The following is a 17,486-nucleotide window of genomic DNA, read 5'->3' as shown; positions in this document are numbered from 1 at the left end:
CTCAACTAAAAGCGAAGAAGCAAGCCCAATCCCCAATTTATCCAGTGAATGACGTAAACAGACAGAAAAGGAAATGGAGAGGGTTGCCCTACACAGGTAAAAATTTTAATTGTGGTAAGCAATGTTTTAATGTATTTCTCTATGCCCCACAGATCTTAGGTAGATGTTTCTTTGATTCAAAAGGTAAATAACTGGCCAACATGAAAAGTGGGTTTTATAAGACCATCTACGAGTTAAGAGAACATAGAAGCTGGAGGTTAAAGAAGCTGCATTCATCCTTTGTCAAACATTACTTAAACCGAAACAATAAATACATAATACATGTAGAAATCCTGCACATAGAGGGAAAGGGTGCAAAGCTTACCCAATTAGAAATTTTAAAAAAATAAGAAACATATGTGTATATCTGAACCCATCTGCTACTGAATGAGAAAACTCAATCCAATTATTCATTCCTTTCAGACAATATTACAAGCTCCACATAGGAGAACCACCATGGGTCTTCATCCATGAATAGATAAAGACACAAATTCCCATTGCTATGTACATACAGGGTGTTTCAAAAATGACCGGTATATTTGAAACGGCAATAAAAACTAAACGAGCAGCGATAGAAATACACAGTTTGTTGCAATATGCTTGGGACAACAGTACATTTTCAGGCAGACAAACTTTAGAAATTACAGTAGTTACAATTTTCAACAACAGATGGCGCTGCGGTCTGGGAAACTCTATAGTACGATATTTTCCACATATCCACCATGCGTAGCAATAATATGGCATAGTCTCTGAATGAAATTACCCGAAACCTTTGACAACGTGTCTGGCGGAATGGCTTCACATGCAGATGAGATGTACTGCTTCAGCTGTTCAATTGTTTCTGGATTCTGGCGGTACACCTGGTCTTTCAAGTGTCCCCACAGAAAGAAGTCACAGGGGTTCATGTCTGGCGAATAGGGAGGCCAATCCACGCCGCCTCCTGTATGTTTCGGATAGCCCAAAGCAATCACACGATCATCGAAATATTCATTCAGGAAATTAAAGACGTCGGCCGTGCGATGTGGCTGGGCACCATCTTGCATAAACCACGAGGTGTTCGCAGTGTCGTCTAAGGCAGTTTGTACCGCCACAAATTCACGAAGAATGTCCAGATAGCGTGATGCAGTAATCGTTTCGGATCTGAAAAATGGGCCAATGATTCCTTTGGAAGAAATGGCGGCCCAGACCAGTACTTTTTGAGGATGCAGGGACGATGGGACTGCAACATGGGGCTTTTCGGTTCCCCATATGCGCCAGTTCTGTTTATTGACGAAGCCGTCTAGGTAAAAATAAGCTTCGTCAGTAAACCAAATGCTGCCCACATGCAATCGCCATCATCAATCCTGTGCACTATATCGTTAGCGAATGTCTCTCGTGCAGCAATGGTAGCGGCGCTGAGGGGTTGCCGCGTTTGAATTTTGTATGGATAGAGGTGGAAACTCTGGCGCATAAGACGATACGTGGACGTTGGCGTCATTTGGACCGCAGCTGCAACACGGCGAACGGAAACCCGAGGCCGCTGTTGGATCATCTGCTGCACTAGCTGCGCGTTGCCCTCTGTGGTTGCCGTACGCGGTCGTCCTACCTTTCCAGCATGTTCATCCGTCACGTTCCCAGTCCGTTGAAATTTTTCAAACAGATCCTTTATTGTATCGCTTTTCAGTCCTTTGGTTACATTAAACCTCCGTTGAAAACTTCGGCTTGTTGCAACAACACTGTGTTCTAGGCGGTGGAATTCCAACACCAGAAAAATCCTCTGTTCTAAGGAATAAACCATGTTGTCTACAGCACACTTGCACGTTGTGAACAGCACACGCTTACAGCAGAAAGACGACGTACAGAATGGCGCACCCACAGACTGCGTTGTCTTCTATATCTTTCACATCACTTGCAGCGCCATCTGTTGTTGAAAATTGTAACTACTGTAATTTCGAAAGTTTGTCCGCCTGAAAATGTACTGTTGTCCCAAGCATATTGCAACAAACGGTGTATTTCTATCGCTGCTCGTTTAGTTTTTATTGCCGTTTCAAATATACCGGTCATTTTTGAAACACCCTGTATCTCTACTCCAGTGAATGTTTATTCATAGTTATGAATGCTGCCCTAATGAATATTGTAGAGTACAAACGTAGCTTTGTCAATAGAGATAATTGTTCTAGTTTAACAAGGAAAGGTCTCCTCCAGTGGTGGGATCAACTCACACCCTGTAGCATTTCATCCTAGAGGTCCTAATTTTCAATGAAAAACCATTTCAGAACCTAGCTTGATGCTTGTAGCATTAAAAATGCTAACAGTCTACAGACTGATTGCATAATGTAATGGTTAAGGCACTAATCTCACATTGAAAACGTTGCTGGTTCGAATCTTCTCAAGCAAATTGAAATCTTTTACATTTAAATATTTACTGAAATGACTTTGAACATTATTTTTGTTCAATTAATCAATTTATGTGTAATTTTTTAATTCATTTGTCACGCAATATTAGTCATCGTACGACATACATAATCTACTCTCATTTTTCTTCCTGTGGAGTCCTTGTTCATGTGATTTTGATTACAGTTATGTGATAACTTCAATTTCACTGCTTCCATTTTGTCATCTGACGTTTTTGTCCATGTTACTGGTATTCATTACTTCTATTTCTCATTTTACTTGAATTTTGTTTTACTTATCACTGCGTTTTGATAATCACCATTCATGTTATTTTTTCTGTAATGCAATTAGACTTTATGTTTTAATGTTTGCATAATTATTGCCATTGAAAGCAACATACATCTTGTAACGAAAAATACATTCTTGGCACTGCTGCATAGCCAACAAAAAATATTATTTCATCTTTTATTTCTTAACTGAGAAATCAGCATTTTCAAATGTTTAAACATTATGATAGATAAATAAAAATAATTAAATTCACATGCACAAAGATTCCGCTAGGAAAAAGAATGATAGGAAGAATAAAATAATGGCAATTGAAGAAGACAAAACATTGTTTAAAACGGTATGACAAAGGAAAACAAATGAATGAAATTGCATGTAAAACAATTAATTAAATAAAAATAGTAACTACAATAAGATTTGTTAAAAAAATAATAAATTAAAAAATAAAAATTCAACGTACTCATGAGGTTCGAACCAAAAACCATTTGCATATGAGGTTAGTACCTTAACCATTACGCTATGCTACCAGTCTGTAAATTTGTACTACATTTAAAGCTGTAGAGCATCATTTGAAATTCTGATTTTTTTTTTTTCCTTTTACGCACAAACAAGGCCACACAATGCTGAATGATTGCACCTACACACTGTACAGATTGTTTCAAAAAGTCAACCCCACTGCTGAGGGCCTCGCCTTTTAAATCCAGAAGCACTAGATTAAGAATTTGATGTGTTGATCATTGCTTGGTAGCTATCTTTGAGATCTGCTGTATACAGAAAAAGAAGTTATAACCCAAAACTTAGGTCATACAGTAATAACAAAATTTCTGGAACAAGGCAAGATAGTGTTTCATTTAGTTAATACAATAAGTAACATTTCACCAATTACCTGCAGCTGCAGCTGAATCAATTAAAATGATTAACTTTTTCTGTATAACAGGTCAGGGCCAATCACAAAAAATGTCAAGAGAGAGCGTTTTGTTTACTGCAGTGCACCAGCTCTGTTCAAGATTAAAACATGCTACAGGCAATAAAGCAAAATTCTGCATCACGTCATACACTGCGCAAAGAAATTTATAATCCCAAGAACAAGGCAATAGCAAGTTTGAACATTATTAGACCTGAAAAGAATAAATGATACTCATCTGCCCAATTCAATAACAATGAGACACACAATGTTAAATTCAAATCAGTAGTCAATAATACGAATGAGCTCTTTTAGTTAGAAACAAAAAACAGTACAACTGTGAACAGGTCCATTGGACTTATTTATACCAGCACTGCATATTGCAGCACCAGATGTCAGTTCAGAAATATTACAGGAATCAGCAGGTTACTGGAAAGCGAAAACTCTTCTGCTCAGAGTGGTATTTCAACCAAAGTATTAAAGTATTCTGCTGGTTTGGCTGTGTCTCCTTTCAGCTACCATTGTAATCAGTTGGTAAGACAGTATGTATTTTCTGAAAGACTAAATAAAGTATGTGGCACACTTATTTATAACAGTGGAGATAAGCTAGTGGCCTCTAATTACAGACCGACCTACCTACCTCGTCCCTATATCTTCAAAATGTTCTGTGAAGGTAACTTACAACAGAATATTTAACTCCTCTCTGAGAATTTTCTGAAAGTAGTTCAAGTTTAGTTTCTGTAAAGGCTTTTACATAAAGAATTCTGAGAAGTTGTTCTCAGAGTATAATGCTGTATGCCTTATAATGGCGTATGGCTGCAGTTCTTTTTGCAAATTAATATATGCAAGAAACTGCACAAGCTTCAAACGCATATCTGGATTACAGCAGTTCATGTGTGGACACTTCTCAGACAACGTATCTGTCCAATTCAGAATTGTGATCTGTGCTCCTACACTAAATGGGGTTTTCTGGGATTATAATGTTATTACACACACAGTTGACACACCATTCACACTTGAACCTGTTAGGTATGAAGGATATCGTCCCTATCCAGGGATGAAGTGAACAACAAGAGGGAAGCAAGGGTTTCATTCTGCTTCACTCTTTAATATTTGGCGGATATGTATCCAATAGCCAGTAAATGTATTTGTCGAGAAATGTCACCATTGCTTGTATTGCTTATCTACTATCCAACACCGCTCCTCTCCGTATTAGATCTGCGACATATAGTCCCCTAAGAGGCATGAGACCATTTCATACAAACGGAGCCTTTTTTTTTAAATACACTGTTGTTACAGGTGCTGGAGAAAAGTTTAGTAACTTGATCAGCAACTCAATTTTATCGATATATTTCAAGTAAACTCATCTTTATGTTCAGCAACTCAACTTTATTGATGTGTTTTAAGTAAAATCATCTTCAGAATATCAAAGGTGGTAGGGAGCTCCATACAAATGTTAAGGCATCATGTTCAAGTACTGACATCAGAGTGATACTACTGTTGTGGAACCTGCACTGCCATGTTCCATATGCTGGACCAGAGAGATTGAGTTTCTGTTGTCTTTAGTAAGACCATTGTTGAGATGGAGCTGACAGATCTGTTGTCTTTTGATGACATGTTGTTTAGTCTAATCGGGAATTCTGTGTCCTAGACAACATACATGTCAAGAGCAAGTAAGTTATTTTATTTACTGCCATTTGCTGCTTGTTTGGCAAGCACCAGGGCTAACATTTCACTACATTTCTTTTACACATGTGCTCTGGAATCTCCTAAACAATAACCAGCAGGTTGTCAGCATATGCCACAACACCAGCACTTCAAGTAGAAGCTCTGTCATTTCAAAAGGAATGGGCCACTGGGGGCACCCCTTTGTGATAAAAAATTTCCTGGATGCCAATTACTACACATACAGTGTAGCAAGTTGTCGGACTCTTGAGAAGATCTAGTGCCAAATTTATTGCGACCTCAGTAGATCTTCCCTTCCAGAAGTGTTACTCATTAAAGAGTAGTAGCTGCATTCAGAGAAGCCTTTCTCAGACTTTGCCCACAACAGTCAACATGAAATGTGTATCTCAGACTGAAAATGTTGAGCATACATGGACAAAGTTCAAGAGTAATGTACAGTCACTTCACGTACGTGCTGAGCAAAGTTGTGAGGGATAGATATGATTCAACAGTCATGTTAGGAACCTGCCTCAAAAGCAAAGAGAGCTCCACTAATGATTTAAATGTACCCGTCTCACAGACAAATAAAAATTAAATGAAACCAGAATTAGCAGAAGGAGAGTCTTGTGTGAAGTGTTCAACAAATTCTAAAATAAAATTCTGTCTATCTGAAAGAACATCCTAACTACCAGTGGATTTGGGTATCCAAAAAGTCTTGAAATGTAGATTTTGTAAATCCACTACTCCAGTGGTAACCAAACTTATAGGCAAGGACAATTGCTATAGATGAAAGTTTGGTGTAGAACTAATTCTAATGTGTGAAAAATTATGGGACTATGCCATGGTGCTACAAATGCATTGAAGGATACAGATGTGTGGACACTTTTTCTTTAGCATGTGTACGATGTATGGCAATTAAATAACGAGACTGCACACCTCTTATTACACAGCTACATAGGAGGTGGTTGGTACTGGAAGGCCACCGACCCTGAACCTTCAAGAGCAGCTACCCTTTGTTTCATTTTTCTGTCTGCTTTAGTTTGCTTCTGAGCCACGGTTGTATAGGATGTTGTTCTGTAGTGGTGCCGCAAGCATGCTCAACTTAAAAATTGAGCAGTGCATTAACATCAAATTTCTTGTGAAATTAAAAAAGTCGCCAACGGAATGTTCTCATTTGTCAAAAGGAGGTGTTTGGTGATAATACTATATCACATGCATGAATTTTTGAATGGCAAAAAATGGTTTCCTGAAGATCAGGAGAAGACTGAAAATGACAAAAGTGCTGGTAGACCTGTGAGTTCGAGAACAGAAGCAAACATTCAGAAAATGGATGGCACGGGGTCAATCAATAATTAGAAATACTACAAAGAAGTCCCAATCAAGATGAGGGAAAAAGTAAGGAAGAAAATTTCTGATTTGTGGGCGAACAACTAATGGATTCTGCACCTGGACAACATACTAGTCCAGTGCCATATTTGTTAAACAGTTTTCAGTTGTCAAGCAAATCCTTGCACTCAAACATCCTTCGTATTCACAAGATCGGCATCCTGCAACTTATCTATACCCAAAAGTGAAAAGGGCACAGATAGGGACACATTTTCCGTCTACTGATAACGTAAAAGCAAAAACAGCCGAGTTCTCGAAGATGGTGACACTGGATGACCTACAGCATTACTCTGAACAATGGAGGACAAACATGCAACAGTGTATAGATACGGGAGGGGAGCACACTGAAGGGGATAAAAGTTGGCTGCAACCTTCCCCCCCTCCCTCCCCCCCTGCAATAAATCACGTTTCTGCTACCAGTCACAACATTTACTTGCAACACTGTGTACAAATCTCTGCATCCAAATATGTGGAAAAAACAACAAAGGCATCCTGGAAAGTTTGCTTGCAGTAAGAATAAAATTAGGTGGATGAACCTCTGGGATGTGTACGAATCTCTAAGATGCTCTGTTGGACCTACATCATCCAAATTTAAAGGAAATGTTCAAAATTATGTATCTCATAGATGAAGCTAACAAACTGCAGAGTATGGGCAAAAAGGCTGATGATAACTGACTGCCCTTATTATGCTGAGAGGTTTGCCAAAATGTTGTCTGCCTTACTGGAAGGGTATAGAGTCCAACACAATAGACAAAAATTTTGCACTGGAAAACATTACAAAAAAGTTGCTAAATGGAAATACGAACCTCTGTGTCAAGTTGGACAAAGGAAGTGGTGATAATGCTTTAATCACAAATCACTGCAATAAATCACAGCAGAGTTTTTCCCAATACAAATAAGAAATAAAATGTTTCAATTGCTGAAAGTATGGTTACCTACAGTCCAACTGTTCCAAGAGATAATAACTATAAAGACAGATTTGAAGGGAGCAAACAAGTCATTACTCTGCGCACAAGTTGTGTCAAATTTTAACCAGAATGAGTAGATAATTGAGTCTGGAGCACCATCAAGTATTACTTCAAGAAAGGAATGGCTTTTAAGATATTGCACCAAAAAATTACAAACAAAAATTAAAAAGTGTGTTGATAAGGTTGAATTGGTAAATGAAGGGAAAGGAAATGTTATTGTCAAATCCCTAGATCTATCATCATTTAGAAATTTTATTCTTGCACCTGGCTTAGCCACTAACTGGTTGTCAGTTTCTGTTTTGGTCAAGAAAGACATAAATGTTGTTTTTGACAAGTATGGATGTAAGGAAATGACCTGAGGGAATCTCTGCAAACACCTCGAGACTCTTGCATAAAATGGGGGTGATGCGCGATTATCGGAACTCAGCAAGAGAGTTCTCACAGCTTCTGTCACCTCAATTCTCCAACTTCCTACCTACAAGTGGTGCCCCTATCAAGCTGACCAATTCAATGAAGGTTGGGTACACAGCCCAGTGTGAAGCTGAATCAGTGAGCAGACAAGGTTTGGAGGTCAGTGGAAGGCAATGAGAGACCACTACTGAAATTATCCCAAGAAAACTCCTTGGCTTTCAATCTCCCCATTCGTACCTCCAAGGGGAACCAGGTTGGGAGAAACTTCACGAAGAATAAGATGCTGCAAGGAGAAGCACTGCATAGGAACATGGTGTGTGTTTATATATATATATATATATATATATATCATTATAATAGAAGGAAACATTCCACGAAGGAAAAATATATCTATAAACAAAGATGATGTGACTTACCAAATGAAAGTGCTGGCAGGTCGACAGACACACAAACGAACACAAACATACACACAAAATTCAAGCTTTCGCAACAAACTGTTGCCTCATCAGGAAAGAGGGAAGGAGAGGGAAAGACGAAAGGATGTGGGTTTTAAGGGAGAGGGTAAGGAGTCATTCCAGTCCCGGGAGCGGAAAGACTTACCTTAGGGGGAAAAAAGGAACACAAACATACACACAAAATTCAAGCTTTCGCAACAAACTGTTGCCTCATCAGGAAAGAGGGAAGGAGAGGGAAAGACGAAAGGATGTGGGTTTTAAATATGTCTGCTTGTGTCTGTATATGTGTGGATGGATATGTGTGTGTGTGCGAGTGTATACCCGTCCTTTTTTCCCCCTAAGGTAAGTCTTTCCGCTCCCGGGACTGGAATGACTCCTTACCCTCTCCCTTAAAACCCACATCCTTTCGTCTTTCCCTCTCCTTCCCTCTTTCCTGATGAGGCAACAGTTTGTTGCGAAAGCTTGAATTTTGTGTGTATGTTTGTGTTCGTTTGTGTGTCTGTCGACCTGCCAGCACTTTCATTTGGTATATATATATATATATATATATATATATATATATATATATATATATATATATATATATATAAACAAAGATGATGTGACTTAACAAATGAAAGTGCTGGCAGGTCGACAGACACACAAACGAACACAAACATACACACAAAATTCAAGCTTTCGCAACAAACTGTTGCCTCATCAGGAAAGAGGGAAGGAGAGGGAAAGACGAAAGGATGTGGGTTTTAAGGGAGAGGGTAAGGAGTCATTCCAGTCCCGGGAGCGGAAAGACTTACCTTATGGGGAAAAAAGGACGGGTATACACTTGCGCGCGCACACACACACACACACACACACACACACACACACACACACACACATATCCATCCACACATATACAGACAAAAGCAGACATTGCGAAAGCTTGAATTTTGTGTGTATGTTTGTGTTTCTTTGTGTGTCTATCGACCTGCCAGCGCTTTTGTTTGGTAAGTCTCATCATCTTTCTTTTTAGATATATTTTTCCCACGTGGAATGTTTCCCTCTATTTTTATATATATATATGTATATAAAAAAGCGCTGGCAGGTCGATAGACACACAAACAAACACAAACATACACACAAAATTCTAGCTTTCGCAACCAACGGTTGCCTCTTCAGGAAAGAGGGAAGGAGAGGGAAAGTCGAAAGGATGTGGATTTTAAGGGAGAGGGTAAGGAGTCATTCCAATCCCGGGAACGGAAAGACTTACCTTAGGGGGAAAAAAGGACAGGTATACACTCGCACACACACACACATATCCATCCGCATATACACAGACACAAGCAGACATTTATAAAGGCAAAGAGTTTGGGCAGAGATGTCAGTCGAGGCGGAAGTACAGAGGCAAAGATGTTGTTGAAAGACAGGTGAGGTATGAGCGGCGGCAAATTGAAATTAGCGGAGATTGAGGCCTGGCGGATAACGAGAAGAGAGGATATGCTGAAGGGCAAGTTCCCATCTCCGGAGTTCTGACAGGTTGGTGTTAGTGGGAAGTATCCAGATAACCCGGACGGTGTAACACTATGCCAAGATGTGCTGGCCGTGCACCAAGGCATGTTTAGCCAAAGGGTGATCCTCATTACCAACAAACACTGTCTGCCTGTGTCCATTCATGCGAAAGGACAGTTTGTTGCTGGTCATTCCCACATAGAAGGCTTCACAGTGTAGGCAGGTCAGTAGGTAAATCACATGGTTGCTTTCACACGTGGCTCTGCCTTTTATCGTGTACGCCTTCCGGGTTACAGGACTGGAGTAGGTGGTGGTGGGAGGGTGCATGGGACAGGTTTTACACCGGGGGCGGTTACAAGGGTAGGAGCCAGAGGGTAGGGAAGGTGGTTTGGGGATTTCATAGGGATGAACTAAGAGGTTACGAAGGTTAGGTGGACGGCGGAAAGACACTCTAGGTGGAGTGGGGAGGATTTCATGAAGGATGGATCTCATTACAGGGCAGGATTTGAGGAAGTAGTATCCCTGCTGGAGAGCCACATTCAGAATCTGATCCAGTCCCAGAAAGTATCCTGTCACAAGTGGGGCACTTTTGGGGTTCTTCTGTGGGAGGTTCGAGGTTTGAGGAGATGAGGCAGTGGCTCTGGTTATTTGCTTCTGTACCAGGTCGGGAGGGTAGTTACGGGATACGAAAGCTGTTTTCAGGTTGTTGGTGTAATGGTTCAAGGATTCCGGACTGGAGCAGATTCGTTTGCCACGAAGACCTAGGCTGTAGGGAAGGGACCGTTTGATGTGGAATGGGTGGCAGCTGTCATAATGGAGGTACTGTTGCTTGTTGGTGGGTTTGATGTGGATGGACGTGTGAAGCTGGCCATTGGACAGGTGGAGGTCAACGTCAAGGAAAGTGGCATGGGATTTAGAGTAGGACCAGGTGAATCTGATGGAACCAAAGGAGTTGAGGTTGGAGAGGAAATTCTGGAGTTCTTCTTCACTGAGAGCCCAGATCATGAAAATGTCATCAATAAATCTGTACCAAACTTTGGGTTGGCAGGCCTGGGTAACCAAGAAGGCTTCCTCTAAGCGACCCATGAATAGGTTGGCGTACGAGGGGGCCATCCTGGTACCCACGGCTGTTCCCTTTAATTGTTGGTATGTCTGGCCTTCGAAAGTGAAGAAGTTGTGGGTCAGGATGAAGCTGGCTAAGGTAATGAGGAAAGAGGTTTTAGATAGGGTGGCAGGTGTTCGGCGTGAAAGGAAGTGCTCCATCGCAGCGAGGCCCTGGACATGCGGAATATTTGTGTATAAGGAAGTGGCATCAATGGTTACAAGGATGGTTTCCGGGGGTAACAGACTGGGTAGGGATTCCAGGCGTTCGAGAAAGTGGTTGGTGTCTTTGATGAAGGATGGGAGACTGCATGTAATGGGTTGAAGGTGTTGATCTACGTAGGCAGAGATGCGTTCTGTGGGGGCTTGGTAACCAGCTACAATGGGACGGCTGGGATGATTGGGTTTGTGAATTTTAGGAAGAAGGTAGAAGGTAGGGGCGCGGGGTGTTGGTGGGGTCAGGAGGTTGATGGAGTCAGGTGAAAGGTTTTGTAGGGGGCCTAAGGTTCTGAGGATTCCTTGAAGCTCCGCCTGGACATCAGGAATGGGATTACATTGGCAAACTTTGTAAGTAGAGTTGTCTGAAAGCTGACGCAGCCCCTCAGCCACACACTCCCAACGATCAAGTACCACAGTTGTGGAACCCTTGTCCGCCGGAAGAATGACGATGGATTGGTCAGCCTTCAGATCACGGATAGCCTGGGCTTCAGCAGTGGTGATGTTGGGAGTAGGATTAAGGCTTTTTAAGAAGGATTGAGAGGCAAGGCTGGAAGTCAGAAATTCCTGGAAGGTTAGGAGAGGGTGATTTTGAGGAAGAGGAGGTGTGTGTGCGAGTGTATACCTGTCCTTTTTTCCCCCTAAGGTAAGTATTTCCGTTCCCAGGATTGGAATGACTCCTTACCCTCTCCTTCCCTCTTTCCTGACGAAGCAACCGTTTGTTGCGAAAGCTTGAATTTTGTGTGTATGTTTGTGTGTCTATCGACCTGCCAGCGCTTTTGTTTGGTAAGTCTCATCATCTTTCTTTTTAGATATATTTTTCCCACGTGGAATGTTCCCCCCCCCCCCCTCTCTCTCTCTCTCATATATATATATATATATAAAACACAGGAATCAAATAGATTACATACTATGTAATTAGAGGTGGAAGAGTGCAAACCAATCAACTACAAGACTTAGAGCTGATTGCGAAGCAGATCATGAACTCTTAATTGCAAAATTCCGAGTGAAAATGAGGTAAGTAGCAAAAGCTGTTTCATCTTTCAGATGCGGCTTAAGACTATATCCTCTAATTATATGGCAGAAGTGTGAAACACATTTAATGCATTAGAGTCTGAAGACAAAGTCACATAAGAGCTGTAGGCAGAAGTAGCTATCAAGGAGGCAGCAAAAAAACACATTCCCAAGAAAAATAACAACAAGAAGACATTGGCTGAGGCATTGCAAGTTGCAGAAGAACAAAGAAACACAAAAATCAGAGGGGATAGATCAGCAATGTTTAAATTAAATATAGAGTTTCAGACATTAGCTAGAAGAGATAAAAATGTCTTCTTAAACAAACAGTGCAAAGAAGTTGAAGATTAAAGAATGGGGAAGACAAGGGATCTTTACAAGAAAATTAGAGAAATCGAAGGAAAATTCCAGGTGAAAATTGGAGTACTGAAAGACAGAAATGGTAAAGATCTAACAGAAGCAGAGGACAATAAGGAAAGTGGGCAGAACGTGTTTGAGATCTATAAAAGAAAGAACTGCATGACGACAATGCCATATATGCTACAATTATAAAGTGGATCCCCTTGCACAAAGTTCATGTTGTATACACTGAGTGAAAAAAAATCACAACACCAAAAGATAACTAACGTGGAGTAATGAAATTTTGGGGATACATTTATCTAGGTAACATATTTATGCAGTTAACACTGCAAGATCACAGGTTTATGTAAGCACTGCATATTTGCAATGGCGTATTTCACACTTACATACACCTGTGATGTAACCAGCAGAATACAGAATGCAAGCATGTTGTACAGATACCGGCTGACAGTTTGTGGGCTGGGGTTCCATGCCAGTTCCACTTTGTCAGTCAATACAGGAACAGTTACTGCTGGTTGTGGATGATGCTAGAGTTGTCGTCCGATTATGTCCTACATGTGCTCGATAGGAGACAGATCTGGCGATTGAGCAGGCCACAGCAACAAATTTACACCCAGTAAAACATGCTGTATGTGAGCGAGTGTTAAGCTGTTAGAAAACACCCCAAGAAATGCTGTTCGTGAATGGCAGAAAAACAGTTTGAATCACCAGACTGATGTACAAATTTGTGGTCAGGGAGCATGGGATAACCATATAGTGCTCCTGCTGTCATATGTTATTGCACCTCAGACCTCCAGATATAAATCCAGTATGTAGCACGAAGACAGATTGATTGCAGGACCTCAGCTGGCCGCCTCCTAACCAAAACGCCACCACTGGCACCGAGGCAGAAACAGCTTTCACCATAAAATGCAACAGACCTCCACCCTGCCCTGAAATGAGCTCTCACTTGACACCAGACCTGCAAATGACAGTGGTTCGGGGTCAGTGGAATGTGTGCTATAGGTTGTCTGGCTTGGGGATGTCCTCAAAGCAACTGATTTGCAAGTATTTGTTGTGTCACTGTGATCCCAGCTACTGCTCAAACTGCTGCTGCAGATGCAATATTATGCACCAGAGACATCGCTGAACACCACGGTCTTCCCTCTTGGTATTGCTACATGGCCATATGGAATTCTGTGACTGTACATTCGTATAACCACCACTACAAGCAATCATGCACGGTGCCTACATTCTTGCCAAGTCTTTCTGCAACATCGCAGAAGGGACATCAAGTTTCTTGTAGCCCTATTACACGACCTTGTTCAAACTCTGTGATGTGTTGATATGGCATCTTTGTCACCTTAAAGGCATTCTTGACTAACCTCGTCCAATCTCAACTAGACAAATAATGCTCATGACCATTACAGAATGTATTTAAAGCAAACCTGATTTGCATCCTCATAGTGGCACTACTAGAACCACTCTTATGTGACTGGTGTGAAATTAGAAGGGGGTATCGTCTTTCAGATATAGACAACTTTCATTTACGCCACACAACTCCTTTTTGTGCCATGATTACCTCCCCCCCCCCCCCTCCCAATCAGTGAATACTCATTGAAGACTTATCCATTAGCTGATTGGTCTGCATCATCTCAAATTACATCACAGTTTTATGATAAAAATGGGTTAAATGTGGCAAAGCGTGTTTAAATATGGTGTGAACCAAAACATTAGGCTATACTATGTGCAATCTGTTGCTACAACTTTCAATTGGTTGTCACATTCATTGACTTCACCAGCTTGCAATAAAATTATCACCGGCCAACCTAACCTTGATACTGGGCTATGTTACAAATCAGTCTGTTGTGACAATCAAAACTGCGGGGGAGGGGGGGGGGAATCCAACATCATACTCTAACCCAGGACTTCTCCAGCCATATCACTTAAAAATATACGGTCAGGGGTATAGTTACATGTAAAATACGGTTTTATTCACTTTTTGTTAGTAGCATTATCTGAAACTAAGTGCCTGAAGTGGTTTACAGAAGCTGTTCAAAACTGAGACATGAGGAAAGTGATTCAATTCCAGTTTCTTACTGACAAGTGTCCATTTGTGCCCACTTTGATTCTTGTGGGAAGCAACTGTTTTGATGGACACCACCATACATGGAAAGTGAAGCAAGCCTTCAGCAATTTCATATTCTTCCTTTCAGCTGTAATAATTAATCTAAAATGATGATAAATGTCTACATGCCACAAACTTGTCAGGTTGAGGTGGAAGTAATACTGAACTTGTGGCAATACATTACAGGAAAATCTCTCTAGTTTCCTGTTGCAGAAAGACTGACGTCTAAGTTGACCTGTTGTTGGAATTTCGATATACTGAGAAGCCAGGATTTCATATAAAGTACATAATTAATAATAGGCTTGTTCTGTCTGATAGCACGACTAAATCAGCCATTTTATGGTTTTATAGGAAACTTACTGAATTGTCCATAAATGATAATGGTAAAAGGATAGAATATGGAATAATAAATAGAGCAGACTTTAAAAACTAAACTATCAAGAATGCTACTTAATTTATAAGGAACCTACAGTAAACTTATTATCGAACAACAAACACACATAGAAAAAAAGGAAACTATTGGGTTCGAAGTTAACATCTTGCTGGTAGTGTGGTTATGCAAGACACAGCACTATCTCAGTGGACAAGGGCAGAAATGATGAGCTCATGAGGCATTGGACAACTTGGTCCATATTAAGTCTTACTATGAAAATAAAAACTCTTAAAATGACTCTATAACAGCCTGTTCATTATTCATTTTTCTCACATGATATTTGGAACATTTGTACGAGCATTTTACAGTGCTGTTATCAGTTTTGGTCAGCCAGAAGTCATCTTCACAATAAAGGAACATATTTACATGTAGCTCTTGTTAACAACACAATGGGAGCCATCTGCAGCAAACATATTTAGTCTGATGATAACCACTGTCTGGTCAAAGCCGGTTACAGTACTGTGAAATGCTCATATGACTAAGTAAAAACATAAAAAAAAAACAGAATAACACAATCACTTCTCCATGGACAGTATTCGTTGTACTGAAAAAATTAAGATAGCTACAATAAACGTCAAAACAATTCTGCTACTGTGTAAACTGTGTGAATTAAATCAATATGTTTAGCTGTTGTTCAATAATAATAAGCTATCTTTAGCCTCCAGTAATTTGCAAATTGTGGTAATTCCTTGTATGTTGACATAACATCTGATTTGATATTTGCAATGGCAGATGATATGTACTGGGGCAAAGAAGGTTGGGTCCTATATCGATGTAACTCGCTAAAATAAGTTATATTACACCGGAAAACAGGTTACAAAATGGACTACAGTCCACGACAGAGCTATCTGAACGAATCTTGGGTTGGAAAGGAACGTGTAAACACAAATATTAGGTGCTCTTGTTCGCAAAGTGACATGTACACGATGTACTGGTAAAGTTCCGGAAGTCACAATATATTCACTAGCTACCATAACATATAGGTACAATGAGAATTCTGTATACATTCTCTCGCCGCTTATATCGCGGAAACTATAACGCACTCCAGGGAAAAATGTATGACATAAGTTTACTAAATCGTACACACGATACTGTGTTAAACGAAGGAAAGTATTGGCACAACAAGTAAACACAAACACTTCCACAAAACTAACAGTTATGGGAATACATAAATTGAACATAAAATGCTGCCGTGCGATTTACCGTTCACGCAAGCAACCAACATGCAGATTACCCAAAGCATGCTTCAGTAGTGTGACAAATGCTCAAAGATAAAGCAGCTCAAAGTAACATGTGACACCATGGCAGAAGTCTCCTAAAGCGCGCTTGATTTCTCGTTCAACATACATGTAAAAATCACTGACACTTCTTTTTCACTTTGCTTCTATCCTCCGTTTCCGCCATCCTCCACACGAAGTAGCAATGTATATGCGTAAGTACTATGGACACGCGAATAACATATGCATTATTTACCAATATGAACACAACTGCGCCTTGAGTCTGTTTACACGCGCACAAAACTGCTCTCTTTTAATTCAAACATCGCTTCTAATTGATACGCCAGGTTCGAACAAGATGACTGGCGTGTGGTTTATGTAGTATTCAATTTCTGTGCCCTCGATTTCGCGGTGGTATCAAACTCTTCTGACTATCGATTTTACATTTTACTGTCATCGCAGTGTCAGTTTTTAATCGCAAAAGGTGTTCAAAGTAGGTCGTAATATTTCTACCATTGAAACACTAAAATCGAAGACAATACAAACACTGAGGTACAAAAATTGAAAACACTTGTAACGTAATAAAATTTTTGATTTGCGATGATATACGTATTACTGTATAAATACTGTGTTACTGCTGAATGTCTATATACGATAACTAAATGCGTTTGCTCGTCAGCATACGCGTTTCGTTTTGTTGAACCAAGATAACGCCAATGGTGACGTTTCCCAGCGTGGATCAACAGAATTAATACACACGATGTGAACAACATGTCAGAAAAGTGCAATACAGTTAAGTGTAGTGTTCAAGGAGAAAAACATGGACAAGAAAATCAATGTCAAAATGACTATTCCTGTGATACATTCACATAGGAAACATCAAAAATTAGTCGACAGTAGACACACTGAAATGAAACGTGCATAATGATGGAAAAGCGCATTCAGCAGTTCGTTATTTAATAAATTGTTTCACTGCATATTTGCAAGATTTACACTAATAATGTGGAATGGGTCAATTTTCGGAGTAATTATACATTTCTATTTAAGTGTGGCTGTATACTGAA

At 40.3% G+C, this 17,486-nt stretch overlaps 1 protein-coding gene across 3 annotated transcripts in view; it reads right to left on the bottom strand.

Annotated features, from left to right (window-relative positions):
- The window catches only part of LOC126092050 (uncharacterized), a 206,835-nt gene extending 189,976 nt beyond the window's left edge, over window positions 1-16,859 (bottom strand). Inside the window, exon 1 of one of the 3 annotated variants that reach the window (XM_049907455.1) lies at window positions 16,553-16,859. The gene's annotated coding sequence lies outside the window, so the exon portion shown is untranslated. The other 2 variants (XM_049907454.1, XM_049907457.1) reach the window with 2 other exon arrangements.
- Window positions 16,860-17,486: the final 627 nt, after the last annotated feature.

The sequence above is a fragment of the Schistocerca cancellata genome, chromosome 7 (genome assembly GCF_023864275.1).
Source record: "Schistocerca cancellata isolate TAMUIC-IGC-003103 chromosome 7, iqSchCanc2.1, whole genome shotgun sequence".
NCBI classification, from domain to species: domain Eukaryota; kingdom Metazoa; phylum Arthropoda; class Insecta; order Orthoptera; family Acrididae; genus Schistocerca; species Schistocerca cancellata.
Note: the sequence above shows the minus strand (reverse complement) of the source record. Positions and strands in the feature narration are given on the sequence as shown.